The 16,654-nt window shown below is 39.8% G+C and overlaps 1 non-coding gene across 1 annotated transcript; it reads left to right on the top strand.

Annotated features, from left to right (window-relative positions):
• The first annotated feature begins 5,157 nt into the window (after positions 1–5,157).
• Positions 5,158–5,231, top strand: TRNAN-GUU. Its single transcript has one exon. It is a non-coding gene; the product is annotated as a tRNA-Asn (tRNA).
• The last annotated feature ends 11,423 nt before the right edge of the window (positions 5,232–16,654 follow it).

Raw genomic sequence — 16,654 nt, 5'->3', positions numbered from 1 at the left:
TATATACGGGGGCAGGGGGGCACCCTAGAACACACAAGTTGATCTTCGTGATCGTTCCTTAGCCGTGTGCGGTGCCCCCTCCACCATATTCCACCTCGGTCATATCGTTGCGGTGCTTAGGCGAAGCCCTGTGTCGGTAGAACATCATCATCGTCACCACGCCGTCGTGCTGACGGAACTCATCCCCGACACCCTGCTGGATCGGAGACCGGGGATCGTCATCGAGCTGAACGTGTGCTGAACTCGGAGGTGCCGTACGTTCGGTACTTGGATCGGTCGGATCGTGAAGACGTACGACTATATCAACCGCGTTGTCATAACGCTTCCGCTTTCGGTCTACGAGGGTACATGGACAATACTCTCCCCTCTCATTGCTATGAATCACCATGATCTTGCGTGTGCGTAGGAAAATTTTGAAATTACTACGTTCCCCAACAAAATGTTGCTGACAGTGGATCCCATTTGGATTTTAGCTCGACTTAGCTGCTGCATGTAATGCATGGGTCGGGTTTTTCTCGTCCTGCTTGGAAAATTTATGTATAAAGTAGAGATATATGTATTTCTTGGGCAATATGTTCGTGTATGAAGTAGATGGATATAACATAAAACAAACATACCTGCACCAGTGTTAACCATGGCTTAGCACCAGAGCACTCCCGCTGCAGTCTTGCAACGTGTGGTTAAGTTCACATGGCTTCAGTTTTGGTTACATGATGAGGTCATTCCTTTCTCTCATTTTGAGAACTTTTTTTTTGATAATATGTTTCTCTCTTTTTGAGAACTTTGAGTTTGTCTTTACATTTATTTCAGTTTATGTGTAACTAAATGACATATTTTCATTGCTTTGTGCAATCTGTACACGTCCAAGGTTATACAGGGTGAAGCCTGATAGTTCAATCATATTTACTATGAAAAACTCAGTCTTAATGTATGTATTGCTTTGGATGTTTGTTGGCAGAGATAAATAGAATAATGAACTTATCGTGATTGAGTTTACTTTCAGCATTCACAGTATTGTCTACCAATACAACATCTATAAAAACGAGATAGTATTTGCCCCTTAATAGAGTACAATTCGGTTGTCTCTTAGTATTTATGATTTCTAAATCACTTTTTTTAGATACTTCGCAATGGAATTTTTAAAAGTATATATATTGTTCTTTCATGGTAGTCAAGTGGAAATGGAGAGTATGCTTGTGAATTTTCAGCCTAATATACTATAATGTTGATGATATGCAAAAGAACAAGATAAAAATAAGTTATTTTAGACTAATGAAGTTTTTGTTGCAAGTACATAATTTATAGTTTTGTATGTGCAACAAATGTCCAAATTTTCATATATGTTCATACCTTAATTTTTTTTGACAACTATATGTTCATACCTTAATAGTATTCTCACTTTTATTTCGTTATTCTCTCATGATGGCAGGGCTCGACAATGCATGTTATTCCTTCCATGTGTGCTACTGCCAAATTTCCAAACACGAGTTTTTCATGTAGTTGTAACTTTTATGTGCTTATGACATGCTAATAAATTCTGACCTGATCTTCTCTTTTTATATTAGGAGTTAGTTAGGAGTGATTTTTGTCACAGTACAATCCCATGGATTATATCTAAACATATATTAAATGGCACCGCGGGGATTTAAATTTCCTCACAAGATGTAGATGCACTTAGAATGGAAATTATGTCAGATTAGAACATTTATGCAACAACATAGCTATTGCCAGATGTTTACATAAGGTGGATGGCAGAGTTAGCTCACGGCAAAGCCCGCGTCATACTCTCACAATTACTAAATGTATGAATAAATTTATGAGAGAAGCTGAAATAGCTCAGTTGGCTAGAGCGTGTGGTTGTTAACCACCAGGTTGGAGGTTTGAGCCCTCCTTCTAGCACATTGTTTGATTTTCAGCTCTTTATTATTATTATTTTTGTGAATTTCCACAATTTCTCTCTTTTTAATTTTTTGTAAATTCACACCATTGCTATTTTCATTTTTGTAAATTGTTCATTGTCTTCTTTCTAGATTCCCAACATTAGTTGCTCTTCCTATATTCATCAGTCTTTCTTTCTTTTCATTGTCAATAGTAACATTGCATGCTTGGGCATGGATCAGGGGTCTATTAGCTTAGCTACTAATCTAGTATAGTATCCTTGATCAAAGCATGTTTCTCGGTGGCCTGGACGTCTGTCTCTTGCGGTCTTTGTCGCGGATCCAACATGCACGGCTAGCTATATATCGGACTAGTTTTGCTGCGGCTGCTGGACTAGGAGCACCATGGAGGCTTTGGACAGTACCATGGAGTATGATGAGTGACTCTGGTATGATGAGGCACTTAAAGGCCATGGAGCGTGCGTGCGCCCGCGCGTGCACATGCAATTAGTTAGCTGCTCCCAATCCATGTCCAAATGTGTCCGTCCATCGGATTGAACATGGCACCATGCTAGCTAGCTAGCTGGCTAGAAAGCGCAACGAATGTCTAATCTATCTACCTTGAGCCTGTTCTGCCATGCAAAAAATGGTTTCCACATAACTTACTGACCTGACAGGCACGTTCGGTCGCCGCATTTGGAAAATAGGGGTCGAGACGACGAGTGTATATCACCCTTCGGGCGCCGAGAGTGTCTTATCCCTCTGCTCTCTGTCAAGTAAGATGACCGACCGAGCATTATTAGTTTAGCAACAACAACAAGATTAGTTATTTATTCCCGCAGCCAAATAAAGCCACCGCGGTCTCTGTTTTGGGAGTAAATGACACTAGCTAGAGGTCACAAAACTTGTGCAGTGGGTTCACTTTAGTCACACCTACGTGAAAGTCACAAAATCAGATCACACAACTAAAGTTTTGGGTGCATATAGATCACAACCGGAAAACCAGAACGCCCACCAGGGCCTCAATACGTGGCCAGGACGTCGTGATTCACTGTTTGCCGCGTGACCACCCATGACGGGGTAACTGAGAAAGGAAAGATACATGGGCCCGCACCCTAAATGACTGGATTTAGGCATGCCAGAAGTTCCGGGATTGCCCGGAGGCTCCGGGGACCGGATGTTCCAGGGTAGAATTTGGGATAGTTCTGAGATGTTTGTAAGGTTTGCAAGTGTTGGCGTAGGCGAGGCCGAAAGTTCCAGAACAGTCCAAAAGGTTCGGGGCATGTTCCAGGATTTTCCGAGAGGTTGGTGAGGTCACGTAGGGGTAAACCTGGAAGTTCTGAGCTAGATGGTCAAAAGTTCTAGGGTTTCCATGAGTCTTCTCCTTGGTGCATTCCGACATCGCCTTCTCCACTTCATCTTCGCGGTTCTTTGTTCCATGCTTCCCTCGCATATGGTGACCTCCTACATTGCATGTTCGTCATTTTGGCTCTTTATTATTATTATTATTATTATTATTATTATTATTATTATTATTATTATTATTATTATTATTATCCACAATTTATCTCTTGTTTATTTTTTGTAAATTCACACCACACCATTGCCATTTTTCTTTCTGTAAATTGTTCATTGCCTTCTTTCTAGATTCCCAACATTAGTTGCTCTTCCTATATAGATCAGAGTCTTTCTATCTTTTCATTATCGATAGTAACATTGCATGCTTGGCATGGATCAGGGGTCTATTAGCTTAGCCAGTAATCTAGTAGTATCCTTCATCAAAGCATGTGTTTCGATGGCCTGCACATATGTCCACTTCATCTTTGTGGACCTTCTTTGTTCCATGCTTCCCTCACATATGGTGACCTTCTTCATTGCATGTTCGTCATTCAGCTCAAACCTATAGGTACAAATGGTAGGAAGGTCAAGTAGAATGCCATCCTTGAGAGAGCCAAGTACACATGTGTAAATGGGGAGATTTAACTTTATACATATGACGTGGGTGATGCGTGTGTCTCATGACAATGGGACACTTGACTTGTTGATGTTGTGGGATGCTCCGCATCAACAAGGTTGGCCAACTATCCTCGGTTCGAACTGGAGTCGAAGAATCATGGCATATAACCATGTTGTCTACTCTACAGAACAACGCGACCAAGACAAAATGCAAAAGAAAATGACATGACCGAACAGTCATATCTAGGGACACACCATCTTCCACATGCCTCCCGCCGATGGGAAGAAGCATAACCGGAATGAGCGCAAGGCGGGGAGACCATATCCCACACCGATAGTGACACCATCACCACCGCTGAAGAGACAACCCAAAATTTATTCATAGCACTACCACCTTCGGACTGAAGCCTTGGAGTCTCCATCCCCACCAAATAAACTAAAGGGGAGAGGGCCCTCAGACTCACCGGGGATAGATCATCCACCGCGGCCACTCGCCTAGGTTAGCGAGAGGGAGAACCATCGGAAAAGAATGAGTCGTGGCTCTCACGACAAGTTCATTTAAAACCTTGTAAGTGTATTTTTTAAGAAGAAATGGCATGCTGGATCACACGAACTAGAAACAGTAACCGTTTTAGAGGGAGCCAAAAGCAATTGCCTCCTAAGTGAGTGATTATTTATTTTCAATTTTTAGTATTTTTTCTTGAAATATTAGCCGTCTTTTGAGTCATTGGATAAACAAACATTCAACTTATCGTGCTCACCTTCACACATATGATATGTACATTAGAAATAGTAGTAACATTTCTCTTGAGCCAATGCTCCCTGCGAGAGGCACCGAGGAAATCTTGAAAAATGTTGGCTAGCGGCTATATTAAATGTGTATATTTTCACATGCACAAAGATATGTATGCTAAGATGTAAAAGTGAGTTTGAGTGAGTTGCTCCATGCTTCTACCGGTTGATAGCCTTGGCTCGTCTACTTAATGAAAGGCCATGAGTTGTCTGCAACCTTTTTGTGAACAAATGAACGGCCAAAGCATAGAAGACGTGAACAGCATGCTACGTACGGGATGACAAAGCTTTACAAAAAATAGCTGAACGATTCTAGCTAGTGCCTGAAAACTATAGTCTGATATTCGGTCTAGTATACAAATTTAAGGCAGAAGATATCTATTAGTATTGTTTAGCAAGAAAGCTTACATTCACATGCCTTTCGTGTTACCTTTTTTGGTCAGCCAAAATCAACATATTTTTAGCCATTATCTGCACGATGAGAGGAGATAGATATCTAATAGATAAAGGTGTAAAGTGAAAAAAGCACTAAGCTGGAATAGCTCAGTTGGCTAGAGCGTGTGGCTGTTAACCACAAGGTCGGAGGTTCGAGCCCTCCTTCTAGCGTGTTCTGTTTTTTTTTGCAAATTCTCACCATTGCACTTTTGTTTTTATATATAAAGAAATTCATATCATTGCTCTTATTCTTTTTTGTACATTCCCACCATTGATCACTAACATTTTTTTGGAAATTCCTACAATTCGGAGTTCTTTCTTCCAATGTTGATTGTAACGTTGCATGTATAGCATGGATCAGTGGTGTATTCCCTTGCATTTATTTTTTTGATATGCTTGCAAATTCTAACCATTGTCGTGCGTACTAGCCTGCGCGTACCATACCTTACCGTGCGCTCCAGCCGCTATGGCCGATCAACCCAACCGAATATACGCTAATTACTCTGAACCACGCACTCGCGAAAAATCTATCATAAAGGAAGGAGCCGAGACCAAGCATTAGAAAGTAGTAATGCTATTACCATCACACACTTATAGCAATAGTATTTGGCTCTTTGTAAGTAGTAACATTGTTACCATCACCATTACCATGCGTCTGGATTGAAGTGTCTCTAATTTATTCATTGCTAAAACAAATTCTTTCATTACCATCTATTTTATGGCTGACAATTAGGGAGCATGTGTAATTCATTACTATATGTCAGCATGGTTTTACTACGTTTAGAGCCGAGGGATCGAACCATCGATAACTCATTGCCCAGTAAAGAACTTTAGTCAATTACCATCCATACTACTTTCCTACTACTGCCGACCTCAGAATCGGGATGCAGCGGACCAAGCATAGTAACAAAATTAAATGCATTACTTTTTCTTACAAGCACCATTACCCTAAAAGAAATTAGCGGTGGACAGGCCTACGACCCGCAATTGACCGGAGCGTACGCTAAGAGCATCTCCACTCGTTGAGCCCCCAGGAGGCGTTTTTTCGCGATCCTGGGGCTACCCCAGCAACAGTTTTTGCTCTGGGAGGCAAAACTCTCCCAGCCGTACCCCCAGGCGATAGCCTTTTTTTTTGGTCTTCTCTTGCCTGTCATTCAACCAAACAGGTTGTGGGCGTGGTGGTGCTTCAGCGATGGTCCAGCTGGACGGCCGCCGGCGAGGAGAGCATCGGCGGGAGTGTCAGGATCCACTGGCGGGAGCACGGTGGCCCTGATCTGCGCGACGGCCTCCTCCCTGGTCGCACACAGAGGAAGAGCCACGGCATCACGCGGTCGTCCGATGCCCACGGCATGAACTCCACGAGCTTGTGCAGGTCCGCGCGAGCGCCGGAGCGCCCCGTCCGCCGTTGGCGAAGGGCCACCGTTGTAGGCAGTGTCGGAGGCGACGTCGTCGATGTCGACCAAGAGGAAGAGCCACTGCTGGAGCTGCGCCTGTGTGCTTCTCCTGCTCTCCGCGCGGCCCAGCTCCCCCTGCTGCAGCTTGTAGGAGGTCGTCCACCGGTGTGTTCGCGCAGCCCAGCGGTGGAGAGCCCGGCCGCCCCATGCGCCACCCGGCCTCCCGCCCTGGTCGCCACTGGCCGGCGCGCCTGGTGCCGAGGCCGCCCGTGGCGCCCTGGCCGCCGCCAGTGCGTGGCTCGTCTTGGCCGGGCCGCTCGTGGAGCGCGCGAAGGAGCTGGGCGGCGCGGGCGAGCACTGGCCCGAGGGCTGCCGCTTCCTGGAGGGCCACAGGCACGAGGTGGTGGCGAGCACTGGCCACAGAGCCAGCGTCTTGCGGGAGGAGGTGGTGGAGGAGATCTTGGGCGTGGCCGGGCGGCCGCTTCCTCCCTCGACGCCGGTGGCGGGGGATGCCGTCCGTGGGCGTTGGGGATGGCGGCGTCGACGTGGCCTGGACACGGCGAGCTGGAGAGGAGAGGAGGCGCGCACGGCGACGGGAGGAGGAAAAGGTGGAGAGAGAGACGAAAAGGTGGGGTGAGAGAGACGAAAAGGTGGGGGAGAGAGGAGATATGTCACTACAGGTGGGGGCAGCGCCTGCAAAACGGCGAAATTAGCCCCCCGGGTGCCCCCAGGTTCCTGGGTTTGGGTAGGGCTGCCGGCGCCCATTTTTGCTTCATCCGGCGAAAAAGGAGGGTTTGGGGCACGAGTGGGAAGATTTTTATGCGCCGGCGCACAAAAACGTGCTTGGGGGGGTTTCCTCGGGGGCGGCTGGAGATGCTCTAAGCCATTATGCATGCACGCTCACAATAGAGCTACCGTTGCTCCTTTTCTTTTTTGTACATTCCCACCATTGCCCACTGACTTTTTTTTTTGGAAATTCCAACGATTCAGAGTTCTTTCTTCCATTGTCGACTGTAAGATTGCATGCATAGCAGGGATCAGGGTGTATCCCGTTGCATTTGAAGAGGTCAGCATTTCTCGTACGCTGATCAGCAATTAGCCTAGCACGTGTTGTTAGATCTCTATACGTACTACACCTTCCCTTCTCAAGCTGCCGTCTCATTTCTCTCTGTTTGCCAAAAATGCATGCACTTCTTTCAGTCCATCAGACATTATATAAAAGTCCATCTAACTAACAATGTATAACTGCATGAAGTTTAGATTCACACACATCGAAAAAAGAAAGAAAGCAAGAAATCTAGATTCACCGGATGTGACCCACAGTTATATATACAGGGGATGACGTACATCCATGGATGAACAAACCACCCACATTGATAGCATTTCAACATCGCGATGCGTCGTGCACTCATAGTTGCGAACATGTATGTGTGACATTTTGTTTTGCATTTTTTAACATTTTAAAACACGTTTAAAATCTATTTTTTTGAAAAGTGGGTTCATATGTACCCGGGTTCAAGACGGGCAGGCTCAGCAAATATACTCCTCTAAAGGATACTTGGCCATTTGCTCCTCTAAATCATAGGGGGTCGGTTAGAGATGCTCTTAATCTCTTGCGATGATCTTGTTGAACTTGATAATACAATTTCTTGGACTAATTCTGATTATGTCGTTCTTCTTGTTTACGTACGTAATCTAGGTGCATAACTTGCTGCATCCTAATGTTTGTAGGTACTTCGTTGTTGTTGACCATATATGGGATACATCAACATGGGAATTGATAAATTGCGCTTTGGTGGATAATTATCTTGGAAATGTTGTAATCACAACTACTCGCAAATCACAAGTTGATATGGGTGGTCTTGTTTATACACCAGAATAACTTTCTTATAGAGACTCCGAAAAGTTATTCTATACAAAGATATTTGGTACAAAGGAATGCCCTGAGAAATATATATTAGCTGGCATGTATGATAAAATAACTGAGCTGTCTAAAAAAATTCTGAAGAAATGGAATGGTTCACCATTAGACATCGCTGCAATAGTAGTGTGATAGCTAGGAAACCAATCTTGGAATGGTCACATGCCTACAAAAATATAGACAAATTCATACCATTGCTCTCTTTTTTTTTGTACATTCTCACCATTGCTCACTGACTTTTTTGGAAATTCACACGATTTGGAGTTCTTTCTTCCATTGTCGACTGTAACTTTGCATGCATAGCATGGATCAGGGGTGTATCCCGTTGGCCGTTGCATTTGAAGTGGCCAGTATTTCTCACACGTCGATCGGCGATTAACCTGGCACGTGCGGTTAGATCTCTATGCATAACCTTTCCTTCTCAAGCTGCCGTCTCGTTTCTCTCTGTTTGCCAAAAATGCATGAACTTCTTCCAGTCCATCACACATATATATAAAAGTTCATGCATTTTTGGAAGTGAGCAAGTGAGAGCGTTTCACGACAAGTCAAAGCTTCCAATGATGTTGGGTCAGTCACACCTTGATATTAAGGTGTCGTGAAGCTTCCAAAGCTTCCAAAGCTTCCAATGATGTCCTGAAGCTTCCAAAGCTTCACGACAAGCCAAAGCCTCTTCGGCGATAAAATATCAAGGTGTGACTGACCCAACATCATTGGAAGCTTTGGCTTGTCGTGAAGCGCTCTCACTTGCTCTTGATTTATCACTTGAAGACATACAAATTGCTTCAGACTGACAAGGTGTGATCAAAGATATCCACAGAAATATCTCAATCTAGCATTATTAAGGAGAGGTCTTACATCTCAGCAGTTCTCTCACTGTTCCTTCATCTTCGAAGGAAGAGAAACTAATCTTGAGGCACATAGCCTCACTAAACTCTAGGCCTTTCTTTAGGACGCCATGTGTGGCTCCTTAATCCACCGGATCTACATGATATTCCTATGAACTTTTATAATCAATAAAGTGGAGTGTGTTTAGACTAAAAAAGCTAATAATTAGAAAATTACATCGATCGCCCTTGAACTCGCTGGTGCATAAAAAAAGTCCTCCAACTTGAGAAACATAAGAATATGACACTTATATATACGAATACATGACAATCAAGGTCATGTATATGGTAGACGGGTAGAGCATTGTCGTGCCATCATGTGGCATTGCCTTTTTGCGACAAGCCTCATCGTTAATATGGAAATTGACCCGCGCAACACACCGAATCATCGTACATTATGAAAAGGTAAATCCTGTCCTTTCGTCCCCCTGTTGATCTCCCTGCCTGCTCTCCCAAATCCCTAACCCTAGCAAGTAGTGACGATGGAAACCACTCTGACGTTGGCAGAGATTTTTGTTCAAGCTCGGCGAGATCTGTAGCTGGTTTCTGAACCGAGCGATGCTTTACGAGAAATCATTGGGATTGCGTTGGCTGCCACGATGGAAATCACTCCAATGCATGCGGAGATTTTTTATTTAGGTGGCATACAGAGATGTGGATAAGCTCGCCAAACTCCACGAGATTTTGTAGCTGGTTTCCGAACCGAGCGACATTTACAAGAAATCATTGGGGATTGTGTTGGCTACCATGAGGAGGAGGAGGCGCGGATGATCAAAACAGCGCTCTTCCTATTGAGATAATCTTGGTAGATGACCGAGGAGGGGGAGAATTCGGTGTGAGAGGGCGTTGAAAAGCGTACATGTCTCGTGTTCTTCACCCGATGGGTCTACAACAGGACATCGTGGCGATGCTGGTGCTAGGAAATCAGGTGGTGCTAGACGACGAGTCAATCGCTGCCGACAAAGAGGAGGCTACAAGCAAGTACATGCAGTTGCCTCATCGTTCCTAGTGCTGCTCTCCAAGGCTTGGAGCCATACTGGTTTGTCTCTGCTTTTCACGTTTTTCTTTCTCTTTTTTCTTCGGTTTATTTGCTTCTTCCTAATTTTCCATTTTTCTTCTTTGTTATACTTCGATCTATAGCATTTTGGCCTTGTTTTTATTTATGTTTCTTTATCAGTTTTCATCATTTATACTTTGATTTTCTTCGGTTTTTTCTCCATTTTCTTTGTTTTTCTTTATGTTTATTTGTGAGTTTTCATCATTTATCATTGAACAGTTGTCTACTTTTTTCAGCGCGCAGTGTCCTCTATTAATGTATAGATGAACCATTTTTCTGATACATGTTATACATTTCTCAAATACATGATGTACATTTTTTCTCCTAAAAACATGTTATGCACTCTCTTTTTTTAATGCATGGCCAACATTTTTTCAAATACATGTTAAACATTTTTAATGGCAATAACTTTGTCAAACAATGATAACAGTTTTATAGATTGCAGAAACATATTTGGAACTTTCATGGCATGTTTCTGGAAACATGAGAATATTTCCTTTTAAAATGTGACATATACGTTTTTATTGGCAAAAAACAGTTTTAAAACTACCCAAACATTATTTCAGATTGTATAAACAGATTTTAAGTGTCGCAAATATTTTTCTTCAAATGCAAGAATATTTCTGTGAAATGGCATGTAGGTATTTTTCATGGTAGAAAACATTTTTTGTACTACACAAACATTTTTTTTCTACATTGTATACATATTTATAAAAAGTTCACATATTCTTTTTGAAAATTAGTAACATTTTTTAAAAGTTATCATCTTTTGAAAATCATGCTAACGTTTTATTATACTCTGTTAATATTTGAAAAGTCGCTTTTTAGATTTTTTATGTAACTTTAAGTTTGAAAATATATCCATTAGAAAAATGAGATTTGCTTGATGTCAGCGTCTTCTCGATGGTGTGCAGCGAAGCTAGCCATTGGGGTAAGTGCCGCATTCGCGTTGATAAACAAGATATTTTTTGTACTAGTTTTCTTCTTTTCATTGTCCATTTCTTTATTTTATTCAATTTTCTTTGGTTTCTTTGTCTTTTCGCTTTTCATTTTTCTTTCTCCAGCCTTTTTCCCTCATTTTGCATTTGTTTCTTTGGTATGATTTTTCATTTTATTTTTTCTTTGGTTCGTTTCTTTTTTTATCTTTTGTTTTCTTTGTTTCTTTTAGTTTTCTTTCTACATTTTTGTATATGTCACACGTTTAACATTTTTCCTATATAAATTTAACATTTTCTCATACATAGTCAACATTTTTTCTATACGAATTGTTCAACATTTTTCAAATGCTTGATTAAGATTTCCAAATACAACATTAACATTATTTAGTACATTTCTCAAATACATTATGTACATTTTTCTCTTCAAAACATGTTAGGCACTTTTTTTTAGTGCATGGACAATGTTTTTTCATATACATGTTGAGCATTTTTTAATGGCAATAATTTGTTTTTCAAACTAAGAGAACATTTTTTTAGATTGCAGAATCATATTTAGAACTTTGATGGGCATATTTCTTTTAAAATGTCACCTATATGATATTATTGGCAATAAACATTTTAAAAGCGGCCGGAACGTTTGTTAAGATTGTATAAATATTTTTAAATGTCACAAATGTTTTTTGAAATGGAAGAACGTTTATGTGAAATGTCATGTACATATTTTTAATGGTAGAAACAAAATTTGTACTACACAAACCTTTTTTTGTACAGTGCATTAATATTTATAAAAAGTTTACTTTTTTTGAAAAGCAGGAACATTACTTAATTGCCATAAACATTTTCTTAAAGCCATTAACTTTTTAAAATCGTGCTAACATTTATTATACTATGTTAATATTTGAAAGTCACTTTTACATTTTTATGTAAGTTTAAGTTTTAAAATGTATCCATTAAAAAATGTGATTAGCTTGATGTCAGTGTCTCTTCGATGGTGTGTAGCGAAGCTAGCCATTGGAGTAAGAGTCGCACTCGTGTGGATTAACATGCCGCAGCGTACTTACAAGAAAATGAGCCCGTTTTCAATATTTTTTTGGTTTTTGTTTCCCTTTGATTTTCATTGGTTCTTCTTCTTTTCTCTCTCCTTTTTAGCTTTTTTTCTTTTCTTTCTCCATTTCTTCTGGTTTATTCAGTTTTCTTTGTTTTCTTTTCTTTTATCTCTTTTCATTTTTCCTCAACACATTTTTTCATTCATTTTCCATGTTTTTCTATTGTTATATTTTCCATTTTTTATTTGGTATATTTTGTGTCTTTTTGTTTTTTGGTTATCTTTGCTTCTTTTGGTTTTGATTCTACATTTTTTGTATAGATATTTAACATTTTTCAAATACTTGTTCCACATTTTTTGAAATGCTTGATTAATGTTTTTATATACATGATCAAAAAAATTCATCATTTTTAATTCATGGTCAATATTTTTTCGCATACATATTTAACATTTTGCAAATACTTTTTCAACATTTTTTTCAAATACTTGATTAGCATTTTCATACACATGATTAAATTTGTTGCATGCCTTTTTATTAGATGTTTAACAGTTTTTCTATACACACGTAACATTTTCCAAATGCTTGCTTAACATTTTTCAAACACATGTTCAACAATTTTTTCAAATGCTTGATTAGCTGTTTTTAAATATATGCGCAATTTATTTCATAAAAAAATATTTTCTGTATAATCGTATACGTGAGAAATATTTGGAGTATAGACATGTAACATTTTTCAAATGCTTGGTCAAACTTTTCCAAATATATTTTTATAGAATATTATTTTTTACTAAATTTTTTATAGAATATTTTTAAGTATAAACAAAAGTAAAAAAGAAAAGAAAAAACATGAAAAGAAACCAAAACAAAAAACGAGGTTGTTGTTTCCCGCGTGCGTGCATCGGCCCAACTCGTCAAACCCCTTCAGCGAGGGTTGCCTGTGTATCGCCCAATCCTATTTATATGTTTTTGTAAACTTTTTTCTATACAGGTTAACTGACTTTAAAAATCACTGAACTTTTTAAAATTCATGCACTATTTTTAGAAAAAATCAACATTTTTTAATAATTTTATATTTTTTTTCATTTTTATGATCTGTTTTCAAATCTACAAACTCTTTTCATTTTTTAAAACTTTATTTTAGCATGAACGGACTTTTTTCAAAAAAAATTGAAATCATATTTCTTTCAAAATGAAATATCTGTTTTTACCTTTTGATATTTTTTTGCCTAATCGATGAACTTTAATAAATTCATGAAATCTTTCTCAAAAAGCATTGAAGTTTAATTAAAATCTTGGGAAAATTAACCTGAATTTATGATCCAATTTTTTACTTGATATTCAATTTTCCTGATCTTGTTTTTATGATTGTTTTATAAGAAAAGTCAGATCTGTATTTTAAAAGTCGACTGGTCAATGATCGTCTTGTGAACAGCATACTAATTGAATGGTTGACCAGTCAACTGTGGACCGATGGAACAAAGAGAAGGCTCAAGTCGGGTGAAACCTCTTATTTTCTAAAAAATCTAAGAGAATGCTCAGGTCAGGTACTTATTGAAATTTGAGAATATTTTCTGAAAAAACCTCATATATTTTTTGAAAATGTGAACATAATTTTATACACGGAGTTGTTTCAAAAGTCCAATTTGCTTTTTGAAATTTCCATTTTCGGAATAAAATGAATAAAGTTTGAAATTTAATAAATTGTGAACAATTTTAGGAACACATGGATATTAATTGAAATTTCTATTTTCCTGGAAAATAATAATTTTATTTTTGAAGTTTTCAAAAAAATTGACATTTCTATTATTTTTTTTGAAAAATTTAAAACTTTATTTTGATGTATCAAACGTGATTAGCTTTGCTGCCGGCTTTCCTCTGCATTATCATTGGAGAAGAGACAACACTTAGTTCGGTAAAACGTCAAAAAAGAAATGAGAAAACAAGAACCTCGGCGAATGACAACACAAAGCTTTGACGCCTGTCCAACCCACGTACAATACAAGTAGCCACGCAAGGCTTAGTACCTGACACTGCCCCAAAAGCTTGTCCCGTTTGCTTATCCTTGTCATCTTCTATCTTTTAGTTACCAAAAAATAATAACATTATTTCATTGCAAGTAATATTTGTAAAAATTATAATGATTGAAAAAAATGACGCATACATGCTTGCCACACAAGAGTATCATGCAATAAATCATGTCAAATTTATTAGGTAGTTTCAGTTTAGATGAATATATACTGATAAATACATATGTCCTTAAGGTAGCTGTGATGTGCATATATGTGACTAGAATAAAATGGGCATGTGTGGAATAATTCAAGGAAATTAAGATTGCCATTATGAGGTAGGTGTAGGTAAAAAAATGTGTCAATGCTTAGACCTGGTTATTGGTGTGGAAATTGTATGAACAAATGTTGATGAAATACAGATACAAGAAAGGCAAGAAGGCTCGTTTGCAGCCACACGTTGGAATGCTTGATCTAGCATCACGCGTTGGGCATGCAAGAACACAAACCACTGTACTGCGGAAAGCATACCCTGTGACATTGTAGGACCTTGAGAAGAGGTGTCTAGAGGGGGGTGATTAGACACTAAGTATCAAAGTTGCATTTTTTAACTTCTTTAGGTTTAAGTGGAGGATTGACAAAGCCGGGAGGTTGTTTAACATAAACTTCCTCCTCTATTTCACCATTTAGAAATGCACTTTTAATTTCCATTTGGTATAAGGTGATATCATGGTGATTAGCATAGGAAAGTAGATGCGAATGGACTCAAGTCTAGCAACGGGAGCATAAGTCTCACCATAGTCCATACCTTTGACTTGTGTGTAGCCTTGGGCGACGAGACATGCTTTGTTGTGAACTACTTGTCCATCTTCATCTTGCTTGTTGCGAAACACCCATTTGGTACTGATGATATTGTGGTTGTTTTGGGGCTTCTCAACCAATGTCCAAACTTGATTTCTCTCAAAGTTGTGTAGCTCTTCATGCATAGCATTTGTCCAATACGGATCTTCCAATGCTTCTTCGAAATTCATAGGTTCAATGCTAGAGATGAAAGAATAGTTTTCACAAAAGTTAGCTAAACAAGTTTTAGAGCGAGTGATTCTGCCGGTTTGAATATCATTGTATATTTGCTCTATGGGATGGTCTTTAGAAATTCTTGCTCGAACTCGTGAAAGCTTTTGCTTGGTTCTTGGTTGAACTTCTTCTTCATCTTGTTCTTCTTCTTGGCCTTCTTCATTGTTGGCGTTGTCGTTCTCTTGTCGTGGTGGAGAAGGAGGTTGTTGACGTTAATCTTGATGCACTTCCTCATTTTCTTCATCTTGGTGTGTTCCACTTGTGGATGCTTCTGTATCAACTCTTGGTTCACCTTGTCGTGAAGTAGAAGCTTCCACTTGTACGGACGAGGTACTCTCCTTCACTTCCGTTGTACGGACCTTGCCAATAGACAAGTCTTGGATTGCTTCCAAAGGATCTTGGTCTCCTACATCAATTGGCAATTGCTCTACTTGCGAGCCGTTAGATTCATCAAACTTCACATCTACCGTCTCTTCAACCTTCCGGGTGAAATTGTTGTAGACACGGTAAGTGTGAGAGTTTGAGCCATAACCTAGTAGGAAACCTTCATGAGACTTAGGAGCAAATTTAGAACGACGATGCTTATCAAGAATGTAGCACTTTGAGCCAAATACTCGAAAGTATCCAACTTAGGGTTTGTTGCAGGTGAGGAGCTCGTATGCCGTCTTGCCGAGTAGCTTGTGAAGATACAAGCGATTTGTTGCATGACAAGCTGTCTCAACCGCTTCTGCCCAAAAATGCTTCGGCATCTTGTACTCATCAAGCATCGTTCTCGCCATTTCGATGAGCGTCCGGTTCTTCCTCTCAACAACTCCATTTTGTTGAGGTGTGTACGTAGCCGAGAACTCGTGTGAAATCCCTTCTTCGTCAAGAAAGGTGTCCACGTTTGCGTTCTTGAACTCCGTTCCATTGTCGCTGCGAACCTTCTTGATCTTCACTTCAAACTGATTTTGAGCCTTCCTGGCGAAGTTTTTGAAGATCTTGTGGACCTGCGATTTATCATCGAGAAAGAACACCCACATAAATCTTGAAAAATCATCAACTATAACTAGACCAAAAGAATTTCCATCGAGACACTTGTAAGCGTTGGGACCAAAAAGATCCATGTGAAGTAGCTCAAGTGGCCTCCTTATGGTCATGATGTTTTTCACGGGATGCCTTCCTCCAACATGTTTACCTGCTTGAGAAGCACTGCAAAGTCTATCCTTATCAAATATGACATCGTTAACACCAAGGATATGATTCCCTTTAATAAGCTTGTCAAGGTTTCTCAT

Source organism: Triticum dicoccoides, chromosome 3B, assembly GCF_002162155.2.
Source record: "Triticum dicoccoides isolate Atlit2015 ecotype Zavitan chromosome 3B, WEW_v2.0, whole genome shotgun sequence".
NCBI classification, from domain to species: domain Eukaryota; kingdom Viridiplantae; phylum Streptophyta; class Magnoliopsida; order Poales; family Poaceae; genus Triticum; species Triticum dicoccoides.
Note: the sequence above shows the minus strand (reverse complement) of the source record. Positions and strands in the feature narration are given on the sequence as shown.